Below are 19,191 nucleotides of genomic sequence, written 5' to 3' on the forward strand. Positions count from 1 at the left end.
CTACAAGTTCAAAAGTTCAAAAACTACAGATATGCTGTCATCCTTTATAAAACTATAGTTCTCCAAATCCTTGAATTCAGCTCACCATCTGGAACCCTCACACGAAAACTTTAATTAACAAAATTGAAGCGGTCCAAAAAATTTTTGTCCGTTACCTTACGTTCCGTAATCCTCTATTTTATCACTCAGTGTATTATGAATCGCTGTATGATTACTTTCATCTGAGGCCTCCGTGCACTAGAAGAGTTAGTGCTGACATCGCCCTTCTAACTAAAGTAATCACTGGAACTTATGAAGCATCTGATCTCCTTAGTAAAATAAACCTCAATGCTCCTTGTAGACAAGTTAGGAACCTTACTCTATTTCGCCTTAACTCTGCCACCACGGAAATTCAGTCCACTGAACAGAATCAGCAAATGACTCTCATTGACTTCTTTGACAACTCCCGATCACTGATGAACTCCATCCACAAGTTTGCCTCTTCTCTTAAACTGCAAAGTGACTAGCTCTCATCTAATTATTGTAGTTTATTGTTATTATTATTTTTTAAATTATTTTTCTATTCTCTAACTAATTAATTTATTATTTTTTCCCCGGTAATTTAACTTAGTGCAGTCCTCTTTTGTACATATGATTTTAATTTTTAAATCTATATTTTTTATCTTCCTGTTGGATTTCATATTATTGTTATCAATTGTGTTCATTGTTCTGCTCTCAGATACACTCTTCATGGTTACCTGTTGTGTATCTTGTTGTTAATGAAATAAAAAAAAAATAAAAATAAGAAATGAAACATGATATCTGTATGGCAATCAAGGTCGACGCTATCGTTTGCGGCACGTAAGGCAAAACTTGTAACTGCGCCTAATTCATATCGTATATTAACACGCATGCAGTGCAGCGCGGCGTCTATTTTAAACGGCGCCAGTGGCAAGTGCCTCACTTCCGACCCCTCTCATATATTAATAATAATAATATTCCACATCCTGCCAAGTGACAGAATAACTTAGTCCAGCATCCCTTGTCATTTTTCCTAGACAGCTGCGTAAAAATTGTTGGAACAATATGAAGAATATAAGGTTGGAGTAATATGTCCTAGTGATGGTAACACCCCTTTGAAGATAACTGGTAAGGATCTCACCACACTGAACACAAACAGTCGACACCATTGCTTTACAGAAGACGCCAATGCCTGCACCACATTCTTTGAGAGTTGCAACTGGAAAAAAAACAAATACTTTTTTTTATACATGCTCTAGGTCGGGATCTAGGGTAAAGGTTACAATGTAGAGCAGGGCCGAACTAAGGTATTCCCGCGACCTGTAATGTTTGCTGTCTGGTTCCCCGTCCCCGGGCTCTAATGAGCCCGGGGACGGGGAACCAGACAGCAAACATTACTCTAATGAGCCCGGGGATGGGGGAGCCAGGCGGCAAACATCTCCTGTGGGTGTTTTCCCCCCTGGTGGTAGAGTGGGCTATTTTTTTTTTTTTGTTTAGAATTCATTTAATACAGAACGTAAGGTGGAGATGGACACTTGTCTAGGTGCCAAAATAGGCAATTATATACAAATGTCTGTCTGCCTTGTTAGCCCTGTCTGCGCGCGTAGCACAGTGGTATCGTCACCGTTATCCCCACATTAGGTGGAAACGGCCTGGGTTCGAATCATCGTTGATGATGCGAGGAACTTTAATGGGCTTTTTTCACTCAGTGGCTGAGTTAGTTGGTCTCGGGAGTAGATAGCAAGGTTTCCCCCTCCAGAAACTGGGGTTTTATCGTCATGCAAAACTGAAAAATCTACCAGAGAACACACGCAATTTACAGACAAATACATATAATAGCAGACAAAAAAACTGCATCACCTTAAAGAAAGTAAAATTTGCAGTGAAACGTATAAGATATTGTTTGATTGCAGTCATTTTGTTTGTCGCAAAGCAAAGGTATTGGGTCAGATAACGCTTCTATTGCATCAGACAGTAATTGCAAGGTATTGCCTCAGCCGTTTCTATAAATACGGCATTGGAAGGATACACACACTCATTTGTATCCTGTTTCGCGGAGGTGTAAGCATGGCTCCCTATGTTCAGTTGACACCAAGAAAAAAAAAAGTATGGCTGTTGCTCTTTCCCAGGAGGAGCTTTCTACGTGGGCTATCGCTGATAAAATAGGCTGCCACCAGTAAACAGTATCCCGGGTGTTGGAATTAAAGTTTGAAACCGGTGATGTAAAGAAAAGACCTGGATGAGGCCGTAAGAGAGTGACTGCATCTTCCCAAGATCGATATTTGAAACGGCTATGCCTTCGTAATCGCCATGCTAGTGCTCCTAATCTAAATCTGGACTTTGAGATAGCCTCTGGTGTGGAAACCAGAGCACGAACTATCCAAAGATGGCTTTCGGAATTTGGTCTGCATGCTTATCGGCCCAAGAACCCCTTGTTGAAACAACAAATGAGGAAGAAGCGTCTTGCTTGGATTAAAACGCATGTTTCAGGGACAAAAGAGAAATGGGACACCGTCATCCTCTCTGACGAATCGAAATTCAACCTGCATGGCTCGGATGTGAAGCGATAGGTTAGAAGACGAAAATCGGGGGCATACTGTCCTGACTTCATAACACAACCTGTAAAGTTCCCCGCCCGCCGGTCAGATGGTCTGGGGATGCATAACAAGCAAAGGGATCGTGCGAAGTAAGTTTATTAACGGAACGGTGAATGCAGAAACTTAAACTGCTATCTTGGAGGCAGGGCCGCCGCAAGTGGGTAAGCGAGGTAATCGTCGAGGTAGATGACTCACATCAACGGGTGAAATACCACCACTTTGCTTATTGGAGGCTTGAAGTGGTGGAACCCATGTTTAGACTCTAGAGCTAAGTTCCGGTCAACCCTCCCTATCTCTTCCATCATGCAGTATGATTGATGACTTTTGAGGTTATGAAGAACGTCGTGGCGAGATCCAATATTCCTTACATTTCGAGGGTACAGCTCTAAAACGGTGTTCGCAGGCCGGCCGCTAGTTAGTACACCGGACCGAACCTATTGGTAACGCTCTAGGAGGCTTCTGGATCAGCTAGTGTATAATCTTGCTACCTCTACTCTGCCAGATAGTGACTGGAGGGAGTCCGAGTAGTGTGTATGCAGGGAGCATTGTCGAGGCCACGTTATGTCAAGGATCTGGGTATATTCTTACCACATGTACGCCATATCCAAAAATTTCATTACTTCATACAACATGTCCCACCCACTTTTTCTCACTATTGAATACACCATGAATTGTCAAACTAATAGAGCAAGCTTATCTGCGAAAAAATCTAAACCTCGAAAGGACTTCCCAATTCATTTTACAAATATACGTGGTCTCAATTCTAATCTCAAAGATGTCCATTTCCACTTGCATTCTGTCAAACCCCATTTCCTTTTTCTGACAGACTCTCATTTATCGGTTGATTCAACTACTGCTCATCTCAGATGCCCAAATTATTCGCTGTATGATTCCTTTCGCCTCAAAGGTGGTACTTGTGCATATGTCCATTCTGATATTCCCTGTCAGAGACTTGGCAATTTGGAATCTCCTCTCTTTGATCTTCTCTGGCATAAAATCTCTCTACCTCATTGTGTCAAATTCATCTGTTGTCTCTACCGTTCTCCCAACTCCACTAATCACTTGCAGCTCTTTGACTTCCTCTCGTTGCAACTTGACTTTCTCCAGTCCAACTTTCCTAACAGTGAGGGAATTTTCCTTGGTGATTTTAATGTTCATAACTCAAGCTGGCTTCCGTTTTCTAGTCACACCGATCCAGCAGGTCGAGATGCTGAGGCTTTTGCAATTACTAATGACCTAGCACAGATTGTTCATTTAACTACGAGAATACCGGACAATCCTAATCATACAGCCAATACGCTTGATCTTTTTCTCACAAACAATCCTTCTAAGTACACGGTCGAAGTGAGAGGTCCTTTAGGCACTTCAGATCACAACTTGGTGATTGTCTCTTCTCCAATGGAACCTTTATCTCATGGCTATTCCCAACCTCGTGTTGTTTGGCATTAAAAGAAGGCAAAATGGGATGACCTGCAAGACTTCTTTTCTTCTTTTCCTTGGTCTGATTACTGTTTCAAAACTTCTGATGTCAACGTGTGCTCAGATCGTGTCAGTGAAATTATTCTTGTAGGAATGGAATCCTTTATCCCACACTCCACTTTAAAATCTCGTCCTTTATCTAAACCTTGGTTTTCCAATAAATGTGCTAAGGCTGTTCAAGAGAAGAATGTTGCATATCGTAATTGGCTTGTTTCTAATTCTTCAGTTTCATTTTCTGCCTACACCAAAGCTCGCAACAATTGTAAAGCAGTTATTAATCAGTCCAAACTAGAGTTTGAACAGGCTAAGAGTAGAAAACTTGCTTCTTGCCCTAATGGTAGCCGAGCATTCTGGTCTCTTGCCAAAGCTATTGGCCGCAACTTTTGCCCATCTCTGCTCCCACCTCTGTCCAAACCAGATGGTTCTGTTGTCACTTCAGCCAAGGATAAAGCTGACCTGCTAGCATCCCATTTTTCTTCCAGCTCATGTATTAATGATCTTGGTAAAACACCTCCCACCGTTCCCAACACGCTCCATTCAATGCCTCCTGTGGTCTTCCGCCAAAAGGATATCAGAAGGATTTTGATGAATCTGGATGCTAAGAAAGCTCGAGGGCCTGATGGTTTTTCTCCACTTGTTCTCAAAACTTGTGCTCCTGAACTTACTCCTATTCTTTGCCGCCTTTTTTTACTTTCTTATTCCAAAGGTGTTTTTCCTTCTGCTTGGAAATTTGCTCACATCCAGCCAGTTCCTAAAAAGGGTGACAAATCCCTCCCATCCAATTATCGTCCCATTGCAGTTACTTCTACTCTTTCTGAAGTAATGGACAAATCAATTAACCGCCAACTCTTAAACTACCTAGAAACCTTCCATCTGATCAACGACCGGCAGTATGGAATCCGTCAGTGTCGATCCACTGGTGATATTCTGGCTTATGCTACCCATATATGGACTAATTCAATGGAAAGGTTCGGTGAAACACAAGTAGTTGCTCTTGACATCTCAAAGGCTTTTGATCGTGTTTGGCACAAAGGGCTTCTAAACAAGCTTCCATCTTATTGTTTTCCAACTGTTTTTTGTAATTGGTTATCCTGTTTTCTCTCGGATCGCTCACTGAAGGTGATGGTAGATGGCTCTCTGTCTTCTAACTTCTCCACTAATGTCGGTGTCCCCCAAGGTTCAGTTCTTTCCCCCCCACTCTTTTCCTCTTGTATATCAATGACCTTCTTCCATTGACTGGAAATCCTATCCATAGTTTTGCCGATGATAGCACATTGCATTCAACTTTCCATTTTGAGAAACCTTGTCCTGCCCAATCAGCTTCAACTTCTCGAAAATTTGCTACCAATTCCTTAAATGCCAATCTTCAGGTAATTCTCCAATGGGGCAAAGACAACTTTGTTGATTTCAACCCTTCTAAAACTCAGTCTTGTCTTATATATCGCGAAAAGGATTCTTCTGCTCCTATGCTTATCTTTAGTGACACTCCGATTTCTAGGCAAAATGATATATCTCTTTTGGGCATTACCTTGACTTCTAATCTCTCTTGGCACAAGCACATTACAAATATTGCTTCCTCTGCATCAAAAAAACCTGGTTTTCGCTTTCGCTCTCGGCGTTACTTTTCTTCCAAACAGCTTTTCACTCTGTATAAATCCCAAATCCGCCCTACCATGGAATATTGTTCCCACATCTGGGGTGCTGCCCCAAAACCTCTCTCAGGCTTCTTGATTCCATTCAGAAGAGGGCAGTTAGGTTAATTAATGATTCATCTCTAACAGAGTCTCTCCACTCGCTTTCTCATAGACGTACTGTTTCTGCTGCATGCCTCTTCTACAGATACTTCCATGGGCACTGTTCTTCTGAATTGGCTTCTATAATTCCCGCTCTCTATTTCAAAACAGTCCGAACACGTGCTGCCACCAGCCAACATCCATTTACTGTCCAACTTCAAACCCACAGAACCAACTTTTCATCTTCCTCATTTATTCATTCAACTGCCATTTTCTGGAACAACCTTCCTTCATACGTATTTCCTGAAAATTACAATCTACAGAAGTTCAAGTCCAACGTCAACAATTATCTTCTTTCGTCTTCTCAACCTCCAACCCAAGCACGGTACTAAGTACTATAGGTTCTAATGTCTCTCGTGTTTGGAGATCACATAAAAAAAAAAAAAAAAAGCGTCCCTTACGGGCGGCAGTTCAAGAAGGCGTGTTTTCTGATTGGTTAACGCTTATCAGTATTCAACATTTAGAGCGGAAAATTTTATTTTGCTTATTGCCTCCGTAGCCGAGTGGTCAGGAGCGGGAGTGCAGTAGCACACTCTCTTTGAGTAGACCGGGATTCAAGCCCCTGACTGCGGAATACGGTCGATCTGCCAACTCGCACTGGACCAGCGTGGCATATTATGGTCCATTTTCCCTCAGCATGAATTGTTGAGGAGGCTTCCATCCTGCAGTGGGTTGATAATGGCTGCACTTTTTACTGGCATCATATAGGAATGCAGCGCTAGTTTGAAGGAATGCCTGAAACATGTTATAAGGGATCACTACATAAAAATCCAAAACTGCATTTTTCAACTGGACTGAGCAACAGGTAGGTGCGGGATTTTGTGCGTTTCAGCACTACAGATGATAGTGGACCCAAACTAGTACATTAGGCTGACACACGAGCGCCAACACTTTTTTGGGCTCGCTCTGCAGAGGTTCTGCACCAACACAGATGAACAGTGTCGAGATGGGCAAACGCCTAGGAGCCACCAGCGATACCACACACACACAAACGCAAACAACACCACTACACTCATTTCTGGCAATTGTACAGTCTTGTATATCATCACAGAGATAAACTAACATTTAAGGGCCGCTCTGCGTAAGACACAACACACACACACACACACACACACACACACACACACACACACACACACACACACACACACACACACACACACACACACACACACACAGTTCAAGGTCCAGTGTTTTGGGAATTCCTGTGTGCTGAAAGTCATAAAATGGTTTGCCTTTTCGTAGGGTTGCTTTTTAGATGTTTTTTAATTGCAGATGATTTCTGGCGGTTGAACACTGCCCTTGATACATCGCCTGACTCTTTCCATCTCTTATGCAGATTTTGTTTTTCTTGAAAGGTTTTGTTCAATGCAGGTGTCCACCAAGCTCTTGAACGGGGAGTGACGCAGACAGTCTCTATCGCTCCGTAACTGGCAGTGGTTCGGATCCATCTGGTCATGAGGTTCACAGCCAGCTGGAGATCGCAATTATTGAGAGCTTGCCAAGGGATGGATCTTGTTGCCCTTCTCTGTACTCCTTCCAGTAACTCTACATCGTTCCTAAAATGAGGCTTCCAAACATTAAACAAAGTACTGCCATGTTTCCATGGCAGTACTTTGTTGTTCTTCTTCTATTGTGCATTTGCTTAATACCAAATATATTTCAGCCCTGTTCTCTATGGTAGATTAGTTGGCCCGAAACATCGCTATTTGCCACTTGTTAGGTGCGACCTGACTTTGATTCCGGTTGATGACTGGAGGAATTTCTAAAGTCCTCTTCAATCGAGGCTATAGTTAGCCAATCTTAGGCGAAGGGAATAGGGTTTAACGTTGTGAATTGTTCCAGCTTTTAAAAATCACACAATATGAAATCAGTAGCAAACACAGATACTTGTACAGGCAAAATTGCATCTCATTTTTGTGTTTTTTGTGCTAAGCACCAAAGAAACTAAGGCCATGAGGTGTTAATATATTAAAAGTCATACATGCCTCCTGTTAGACAGATCAACTAAATGACATTGTGAAAAAAGGCGGTAAAAATTCCTCACATCATTCACACATACACAGGCCTCTTACACACGTGTGTATAATCCACGAGAGGAATACTGTACATCACACGGATACCATCAGACAAGCTCGGGTGCCCATTAAGAGAATAACTTGAATGTGAATAATATTTTTAGTGATTTCCGTAGCAGACTAGATTTCATACTCTTCATCGGTGTCAAAAAGCCATAGCTTGAATTCGTGTCATCAATGCCGCATTTATTGATGTAATTTAGTAACAGATTTGTCTGATCATGTGATGCCTTGTGTCCTTTACAGCATTGTAAGTCTCCTACTAGTAGAGAATATAGAAAGTTGGATGAGTCGTGTCACAAAAATTGGGTACAGTTCTTTCAAAAATGTAGTCAGGTACGAAAATACTCGGGGGTCTTAAAGCCATGCCAATACACGCTTTTTTTTTTTTTTTGAGTTCCTTCACATAATGCCAATGGAGAAAGAATATTTTCATTGATGAACATACACTAGAGAGAAGGAGTGAAAGAGTGGAAGTTTGTGCATTTGTAGTAACTATAATTAGTTAAAACAGATTAGTCTGATGCAGGGCCGGATTTACATATAAGCCAAACAAGCTACAGCGTAGGGCCTCGTATTACAAGGAGTCTCAGTCCATCTTAACCCTTAACTGTTCCACCCATCAAAGCCTTGGAACGATGGGAGTTGAAAGTAAACATCATTCACAATTGGTTTAAGCAGGAGAAAATAACAGAATCCACACGTAGTTCCCTCCGGCTGCCAGATTCAGCAATTCTATGGGCTACGGAAAGTCCAAGAAGGTGTACCGTTAAGACCCATTGTCTCCTGTTGTGGCTTACTGAGTTATGAGTTCGTGGAGTTTGTCTCGGGGCTCCTTTTTCCTCTAGTAGGCAAGACACCAACACTGTTTCCAACAGTGGTAAATTTACAGAACGGATCAGATCCCTATCCATCTCAGATCAAATCATGGCATCATTTGATGTAGTGTACCTTTTTACTTCCATCCCAGTTGAGCTTGCCATCACATGGGCAAAGAAACTCTTGGACAGCAACCAGACCTTTGGCAACAGGACCAAACTAACATCAGATGATATTTCCACAGCCCTCAGACTGTGCTTAACTGGTGGCGCAATTATGTTCAATGACTCCATTTACCAACAGGTGCACGGCCTACTGAACTAACTGGGGAACCTAACAGCCATGGGTTCCCCAGTTAGTTCAGTTATGGCAAACATCACAATGGAAGAATTGGAGGGTTGTGCATTTACGTGTGCCAGATCCCATTGCTCTTTGGTGTCGCTAACTGGATAATGTAGTTATCCCCAGAGATTCAGGCAACCGACTCTTAGACCACCTCAACTCTCTGCCGCCTTGCATAAAATTCACCATCGAACTAGAGTCGGACGATACCCTACCATACTTAGATACCCTTGTCCAATGTGAGGGCATGCACCTGAAGACAATAGTCTACTGCAAGTCAATGTGTGCTGGCCAATTTACCAACTCTCGGTCAGCACACACGCACAGCCATCTTCTTGGCACTGTGTGGACCTTGTTAACTCATGCCTGGACCCACTCTAGTTCTATGGACGAGACACACACCGATATTGCTAGGGTCAAGACAGATCTTGCAAGGTGTGACTATCCCACCAGTACCCTAGACAGGTGTGACCTGCAGGCACATGACCACATAGCGACCAACAGGAACATTCAAGGTAATGACTTCACCACGAGTGCCTTTATCCCATACTACCCAAACCTATCACAGCAGTTTTATAGGGTCCTGAAATCTCATGGGATAAAGTGCGTACAGCTCTCAGGCACGAAATTGCAATCCCTCATCTCTAGAGTGAAAACACTCGTTCTTGCCATACTACAAAGTGGACTAGTCTACCACATTTTTTGCCTTGACTGTACTGGCTGCTACATCGGAGAAACTGGGAGAAGGCTTGGCAAATGTATCTCGGAACACGAAAGAGCCATCCGCTTAGCAGACATAGAACACTTGGCCATTGGTGTGCACTTCTGGTCAACCTGACACGACATTGAACCACGCTACGATGTCATGGTTATTGATCAGTCCCGCCATTACCGAAGCCATGCCTGGTTGGAGTCGCTGCACATCACGTGCTCCAATACTTTGGTCAACAGAAGCAGTGGATGTCGTGTCCACCCTATTATTGAAGCAACCATTCTGATGACTGAAAAACATTGGTAACATTCGCATACGTCACAACCACAGGCTTCAACATCAAACAGTTAACTATTACATAACGCAGTTCACTGTGCATGGCTGGCACTACACGCTCTATGTTCTACGTTCCTAAAATGTCAGTTTGACTGATGAAAGTTACCATAATAACTGAAAGCTTTTTGTACTGTATGTATTTAACATATTGTGTTTTACAATTTAACATTAAACTTGTCATGTATTTTATTTTATTTTGCCTTCCGTTTTGCTCTGTGTTACATAATAACTTACCACAGTAATTGATTGCTTGAAAAAAAAGTAAATTACAGTTTTATTTGTATTTGTATGATATTGACATTACTAATATTAGAGTACCCCAGGAAAAGGCAGGAATGTAAAAATTATATCACTTTGGCTCAGCTGGAGCTATTCTTGATGCAATCAGTTGATAAGGCACTATATGAATTAATGAAATTTTGAATATTACATACATGCAGCAATAATATATCCAGCTCCTTGATATAAGGTGGGCTCGACAGTGCTCTCTGCACATACATTACTCGGATCCCCTCCAATCACTAGCCAACAGAGTTGAAGTAATGACATCATACTCACTACTTCTACTCTACTATTAGCTGTTTAGCCAATAAACTGACATATTAAGCCACCCAAATGCTGTCCAATTTCTCGTGTCAGGGTGCATTTTGTCCCACTTATTTTAAGTCATCAATGTTCTTTTAAATCTATTTTCTTCCCTGAAAATCTGGTCATTATATTCCTGGTAGATATTCATTCAAGTTTGGCCTAGCCAACTGCTCCAGACGAAGTTTTTTGCATTTTGAGAATTGTAATATTTATCTAATGTGAATTCTTATCATGTGGCATCCCACCAGCTGTCCAAATTTGTTGAAATCACTTTTGCGGCTTGGTACGTAAATTGTAAATGACGCTTCTATCTTCTGCAACTTTTAAACTTCTGCACTGCAACAAGGACATACACAATATTTGCATAAAATGTGCTTATTCATTCGTGCTATGAAACTATTAATAACACAGTATTTGTAGAACTGATTATTTTATTATTATCATTAGCCATATGGTGCAAAGAAGCCTGAGGCTTTTGCTACACCAGTCAAAAAAAAAAAAAAAAAAAAAAATTCTGATTTACCCTGAGAGAGAGAGAGCGAGAGAGAGTTGTTTGTTATATGGTTTTTAGGAGCATTAACAACTAAGGCCATATTGATCCGGGGATATGCGGTGGTCATTTCCTGACCTTTCCGCATCCTCTGTATTTGGTGGTCACGGGCTCGAACCCTGGTCTATTCAAAAAGCGTGTGCTACGCACTGCTGCTCCTGCCCACATCTGGCTACGGAGGCGCCCGAGAGAGAGAGAGAGAAGTAGAAGGGAATCGCCAAGAAAGAGAAGGATGGTATCCAGCTAAGGACCCTGGGTGTGCCAAGCCCATACTCACCAGATGCGAGCCCCTGGACTTTTTCTAGTCTTCCAGAAGTCTTTTGAAACTCTGATAAGCTACACGAAAATTTTGAGCATTTGAGAAAATAATAAAAAAACTGATATAAAACTTTTTTAGAGCAAAGATAATATAATAGATTATAAGAACCTAGAAATATTATGAAAAGAATTTCATTTGTATGGTAACACTCTCAGATTATATGGGTAACACTGTATTTGTATTATTTGTATTTATATGATATTAACAAATAAAAATTTAAAAAAATTAAAATTTGATTAAATAAAAATTACTGCTAATTGCTTCAGTGAGGGGTAGGGGGCGATATTTTTAATTAAAAAGTGCACTGATCTTATCACAGAGTAGTAAGATACAGAGTGGTCACTTGCTCAATTACTCCCAGCAGCACCGTTGTATGATCATGAAACTAACGCGGCCATCAAAACCCACAGAGTACTAATGTGAATGCCCAATGCTAATAAAATTGTTACTGTATTTGGAGTAGATTAGTGTTAGTTGAGCATATTTCCCGGTTCTATCAATTATGATAAATTATCTTGAATGTTCTTTTGGAAATCGGTGGAATGACATTCCAGATTTATTACACAAGAAGTGCTTCTTTCTGTTCATGATGTCAACATATAACTACAAAAATAATTATAATAACAAAAAAGCAATGTAAATTGAACTTGTTAATGAACTGTTAAAAAAAAAACTACTGAATAGCTAATTTTTAAATTAAAATTTAAATTAATTTAAATTTTAAATTAATAACTAATTCATAACATTAATAACATGAATAGTGTATTGATATTAATTGAAGTAATAGTTGATTGAATGATTAAATAATTTAAATTTATAGATGTATTAATGACACAGGTTGGGGAGTTCACTCTTCCCTTCTAAAATGCGCAGTTCTATAAATATGCCATTCCTGAACATATTAATTAAATCAATTTTTTTAAAATTATCATCCCTAGTTTCAACTTTTTTTACAGGCTTATTGACTGGCTGAAAGTAGTTCGCAAGTATGATAGCATTCAACATCAAGATAATTATCCATCGTTAGTATATAATAATGCTAGACTGTATGGATCTCATTTTTATGATGGAAGTGTCTCTGCGTGTCTTCTTCTGGCATTCAGAGACATTCTGAAGTAATCTTCAGAATGTCTCTGAAAGCCAGAGACATTCTGCAGATTATTGAATATATTAAAAATACCTGTTTCCTTTTTGTAAAGAAAAATTGTTCAGAATTGGCATTATAGTACAAAAAAAAAAGGTTCTGGTATTTCTAGATGATGACAGCTGACAATTTTTTTAGTCTAGTGAACTGTCCACAAGAAAGTCATAAGCATGTTTCAGAGTCTTTATCTGTATCAATATCTTTCTTACAACGCCAGTATCAAAATTATCTGAATTTTGATGCTGGAATTGTAATAAGGATACTGATATCTGTATTAGCAAAGGAAGCAAAGCTTATCTCTCAGTAACAGCATGGAATATATGTTATAGATTCTTTACAGTTCATGAAATCAAGGACTGTATTAAAGACTGTGACACAGTGTTTTGATTATTATTATTATTAATTTATTTAGTTTTATTGCTTGTACTGGGCATATAAGTCTTTAGCATTAGTAGATGCAAGAAAGCATGCATATGCACTATCAGCCAAAAAAAAAAAAAAAACAACGTTCCCATTTCACCACTCCGTTCGTTCCAAATACCTGTCCAGCTCAGCCTTAAATTTATTTAGGCTGAGCTGGACAGGGAACTTCCACAACAAACGATGAAAGTCTGTTCCACCAACCAACTACCCGCTGGCTAAAAGCAAACTTCCACACATCTATCCTACATCTGTCTTTCCTCAATTTGAATTTATGCCCTCTAAGGTGATTATTCTGAGCAAGAGGAAGAATCCCATCAGCATTGAGCATGCTCAAACCATTCAAATCTTTATACACCTCGCAGGTGCTGAGTCTCCAGACACTGTAATTTGCAAAACTTAAGCCTTTTCTTCGTAAGAGCAATCCTTTCTCTTAAGAAGGATGTAGAGCTCTACATCCTTCTTAAAATGAAGCCCACAGACCTGAATACAGTACTCAAGGTGTGGCCTGACCATTGCCTGATACAAGGGGATAATCACCTCCTTATCCTTGCTAGAAATATTCCTGTATATCATTGAGAAGACACCATGAGCTACACTTGCAGACCGTCAGCACTGCTCAGATAACTTCATATCTGCCTGCATAATTACCCCAAAGTCCTTTTCATTCTCTACCACTGTCAGTGTAGTACCACACAGTTGATACGTTACTCTGGGATTACTGCTTTCCATATGTATTACTTTAGATTTGTCAATGTTAAACTTCATTTTCCCCTTCTCAGCCCATCTGCTCAACTTTTCTAGATCCTGTTCCAGCAGCGTATTTTCATTAGTTTCCTTAACAACCCTGCCAACCTTTGTATTGTCTGCAAACTTGGACATTAAGCTTAACATAGTATCATCAATAACATTTATAAATACAGAAAACAGCAATGGACCGAACACTGAACCCTGAGGGACTCCACTAATAACATTAGTCCATGATGAGCAGTGTCCATGGATTACCACTCTCTGTCTTCTACCACTCAACCATCCCTTTAAACATAGCAGCAATTTGCCTCCAGTGCCACACGGCTCAAATTTATTCAGCAGTCTTCCATGTGCAACATTATCAAAAACCTTTCTAAGATCTAAATATATGATATCAAAGTTATTCCCTGCATCCAGTTCCTTTGTGACCACATCATAGCATCCAATCAACTGATCAGGCAAGACTTTCCCTTAACAAAACCATGCTGTGTCCAAGCTATAATTGAAGTCTTCTCTAGATGATCCTGTAGTGCTTCTTTAACCAGTGCCTCCATTAATTTTCCTGGAACAGAAGTTAAACTAACAGATCTATAATTACTTGTGTTACCATTTCATCCCTCCTTTGTGAATTGGAGTCACATTTGCACATCTCCAGTCCATGGGTACCTCCCCCGGTCCAAAGAAGCTCTCGTAATTATGGCTAGGGGTTTGCTTACTTCTTTGCTGCCTCCTTTAATATAACTGGATAGATCCCATCCACCCCGGGTGCCTTTTTTATGTTTATCTTCAACAATTTCTCCTCCACTTTCCTCTCTGTTATTACAAAATCATCTAGCTCACTGCCGGAGTTTAACTTACCTCTGACTTCCCCTCCCTGAATAACTCCTCATGAGTGAATATAGATGCAAAATACTCATTTAGTTTGTTAGCCACCTGAGCAGTATCATCAACAGTTGAACCATCAATATCCAGTGGACCAATCTGATTCATCCCTTTCCTTCTAGAGTTTACATAGGTAAAGAACTCTTTCTGTTTTTCTTTGCATCCTTTGCCAAAGATTTGTCATAATATGCCTTTGCTTGCCTACTCAATCACCTTTGTGAATTGGTTACAGACCAGCTTATATCTATCACAGGCTTCCATGTCACCCATTAATTTATATGTATCCCATGCATTTTTGTTTTCTGCCATATGTCTCATTAGTTCATCTAACATCCATTTAGGCCTAAACTTTGAACAATATTTCTTAGTTGGTATGTAAAGACTAGTTTTTAAGATAAATTAAGATAAAGATAAATTTTTTGAATGCTTCCCATTTTGAATTTTCTGTTGGTAACATCATCAGTTTGTCGCACCGTATAGAATTAAATACTGTCTCAGACCACCATAGTCGCCTTTACGTAAGCAAAAACCCTTTCCTTTACCCCTGATGGTAGTTACCTCATTGAGTAAATTCCACTTCAGCACATTGTGATTACTGCCGCCTAATGGTTCCTTTATCTGTAGATTCTTAATGCATGAAGAATCACTACTGATAATCAGATCACGAGTATTACTCCCTCCAGTTGTCTCCCGAACATGCTGATGTAGAAAACAATCATCCAATAAATCCACAAAAGCCTTGCTAGTGTGTGTGACCAACCCACAAATTCCCGTCAATATCTGAGAAATTAAAATCCCCCATTATAAGACTCTCTGATTTACTGGCCCACTCTATTTCCCTGTACAGTTTCTTATTATACTCATCAGAGTCATTAGACTTATAACACACTCCTACTCTCAATTTTTATCTACCAATGCTTATGTCACACCAAACTGACTCCACACTGCACTGTCCAGCGATGTGGACTGGCTTCACTTCCTTGGATTTTATGTGTTTCTTAACTAATAGCATAACCCCTCCTCCCTTCCTATCCTGTCTATCCTTTCTGTACACATTGTACTCCCCAAATTTTAGTCTTTCTTTTAATTTTATGACTGAAATCAAGGTGCTTTTTTTAATATATATATATATATTACACAACAGTTCATATTGATATTACTATCTCAATTTACAGAAGCATTTAATTCAAATATCTTGCATATGTAATGAGAAACTTCATCAATTGAATGAATTTGAATTATAAAGTGTGTTGTTTGTCGTTTTTTTTTTTGTTGTAATATGAACCCAAATAAATACTGATCTAAATGAAAGAAAGCTAAATTACTTTTGTTAAAGAAAATAACTAACTCAGCAATAAAACAGTCAGGCTTCCGCAGCGGCAGATGGAGGTTTGTTCCGGCGGTCGGCTGCCCGCTGGCTGGGGGCGGGCTTTCGTTCATTCGTTCTGCAGCTGTCTTTCCTCAGTTTGAGTCTGTGCCCCCTCAGGTTTGTAATCTGAGCAAGAGGAAGAATCCCATCAGCATTAAGGCTGTTCAATCAATTCAAAGCCATATACACCTCAATCAGATCGCCTTGCAGGTGCCTATTCTCCAGAAGCTGCACTTTGCAGAACTTAACCCTTTCTTCATAAGAGCACCCCTTTATTCCCTTCACCAGTCTTGTTTCCCTTCTCTGTACTCTTTCTAGCAAATCTACATCCTTCCTAAAATGAGGCTTCCAGACCTGTACGCAGTACTCAAGGTGTGGCCTGACCATTGTCTTATACAAGGGGATAATAACCTCCTTATCACTGCTCGCAAAATTCCTGTATATCATTGACAAGACTCCATAACCTAGCAGCCTGTTTGCACAGATCAGAAAACTTTATATCTGACTGCACAATTACCCCAGGGTCTCTCATTCTCCACAACCCTGAGTGTAACACCACATAGTTGGTACATTTTGCTGGAGTTACTGCTACCCATATGCAGTACTTTGCATTTGTCAATGTTAAACTTCAGTTGCCACTTCTCAGCCCATCTACCCAACTTTTCCAGATCCTGTTGCAGCAGCATACTGTCATTAGTGTCATTAACAATCCTGCCAACCTTCGATCATCTGCAAACTTTGACATTAAGCTTGATATATCTTCATCAATATCATTAATAAATATACAAAACAACAATGGGTCCAACACTGAACCCTTTGGGAATCCACTAATAACATTAGTCCACGTAGAGTAGTACCCATTGACCACCACTCTCTGTCTTCTCCCACTAAACCATCCTTTTATCCATTGAAGCAACTTGCTCTTAATGCCATACTGCTCCAATTCATAACCCCAGGGGCTCACATATGGTGAGTATGGACTTGGCACACCCAGAGTCCTGAGCTAGATATCATCATTCTTCTCCTTCTTGGTGATTCCCTTCTATTTTCTCTCTCTCTCTCTCTCTCTTTCTCTTAGGGGTAACTCGGAATTTTTTTTTGGCTGGTGCAGCATAAGCCTCAGGCTTCCTTGCACCATATAGCTTATAATAGGAATAGTAATAATAGTAATATAGTAGTCTTCCAAGTAGATTCATGATGAAAAGGTGACAGTAGTAACTATTAGTCCTTGAAAGTTCCGAGGCCTATACAAATTGTAATTACCTAAATATATTTGTATACGTGTGGTGCCTCCGTAGCCAGGTGGACAGGAGCAGTAGGGCGTAGCGCACACTTCTTGATTAGACCGGGGTTTGAGCCCGTGACCACGAAATATGGAGGATGCGGAAGGTCAGGAAATGACCACCGCATATCCCCAGCCCGGATAAAGTGTGAGGGTTGGCGTCAGGAAGGGCATCCAGCCATAAAAATTTCATACCAAAACAATATTAGTAAATTAATAAGAGGAGTTTACCTCAATATAGTACGTGGAACACTTCCGTATGATACCCTCCAGAAATTACATAAATTACATTCAGTTGTGTCTGATACCTCCACTTATCGTGAAGTGGACCCGACACTGTTTACCAATTTGGTAAATCAATACAATAAAACGTTAACCACATATCGAAAAAACGACTACATTACTATGATTCAGTTGAAGGAATTGAAGTCCAGAACATACAATATTCCTGCACTTTTTGGTCAGGTAAAATTACACAAGCCTGGATTTCCGATTCGACCTATTGTTTCCTACAGGAACTCGGCATTTTCAGCCTTAGCCACACATGTATATAACATTATAAAACCTTTTAGACAGGTTATACAATTTGGGATTAAGAATTACGATACATTATTTAATAATCTTAAAGACTGTAGACTCGGCGACAATGACAATTTATTCTCATTAGATGTTACCTCATTATATACGAATGTAAACGTTGAATACACATTAGATATTATTTGGGATATGTTAAATAAAAACTCGACACCGATTAATTATACGAAGCTGCCTATAAAGGAGATTTTTCACTTAATTAAACTATTAGTTGAGGCTAACTACATCACCTTTCGAGACAAGGTGTACAAACAAATTTTTGGATTACCAATGGGTTTGAGCCTGAGTGGCTTAATGTCAGAGATCTATCTCTCAACGATTGAGCAGATACATTTGACACCTTTTCGTCCCCGTATCACATACTATGGGAGGTATTTAGACGATGTTCTAGTTATTACCGATAGTAGTACTATCCAAGACATTTTACATTCGTTTAATAATATTCATTCTAGACTCAAATTTACATTGGAAAGGGAAGATACGGATACTAAGTCATTAAACTTTCTAAATTTCACGCTTACCCGGGACTCGAACAAAATACAATTTAGCATCTATCAAAAACCCACAAACACCGGTATGCTTCTACATTATAATAGCTACCACCCGTTCACCTACAAAAGATCGATTATCTTTAATCAATTTCTAAATGCCTATAAATATTCAACGACGGATTCGGCTTTGGACTCAGAAATACAAATATTAACCAGCAGATTCTTGAACAGGGGTTATCCCATTAACACAATAAATTGAATTAGGGTACAAGCTAAGGATAGGATAAAAAATACTATACCAATCAACAATAGTAATATCAAAAAATACTTTATTTCTGTCCCATATGTTGAACAGTGGCACAAACAGCTTAACAGATTCTTTAAAGATACCGAATTTAAAATTATAGCTAGGCCTATACGGAAGTTACACACTATACTGAACAATCGCTCGGTTCTTTCCGCGTTCGCAACACAAATTAATGATCTAGTATACAACATTTCTTGCGGTGATTGCGACTCGTCTTACCAGGGTTCGACGCGGTTTTCTCTTAATATTCGTGTAAATCAACACGAAGCCTCAGTTCGTGCTTCTCGTTCAGCAGCGTCAGAATTAGCCTTTCATGCCATTAACGAAAAACATACTTTT

Source organism: Mastigoproctus giganteus, chromosome 3 (assembly GCF_048544385.1).
Source record: "Mastigoproctus giganteus isolate SK-2022 chromosome 3, ASM4854438v1, whole genome shotgun sequence".
Taxonomy (NCBI): Eukaryota; Metazoa; Arthropoda; class Arachnida; order Uropygi; family Thelyphonidae; genus Mastigoproctus; species Mastigoproctus giganteus.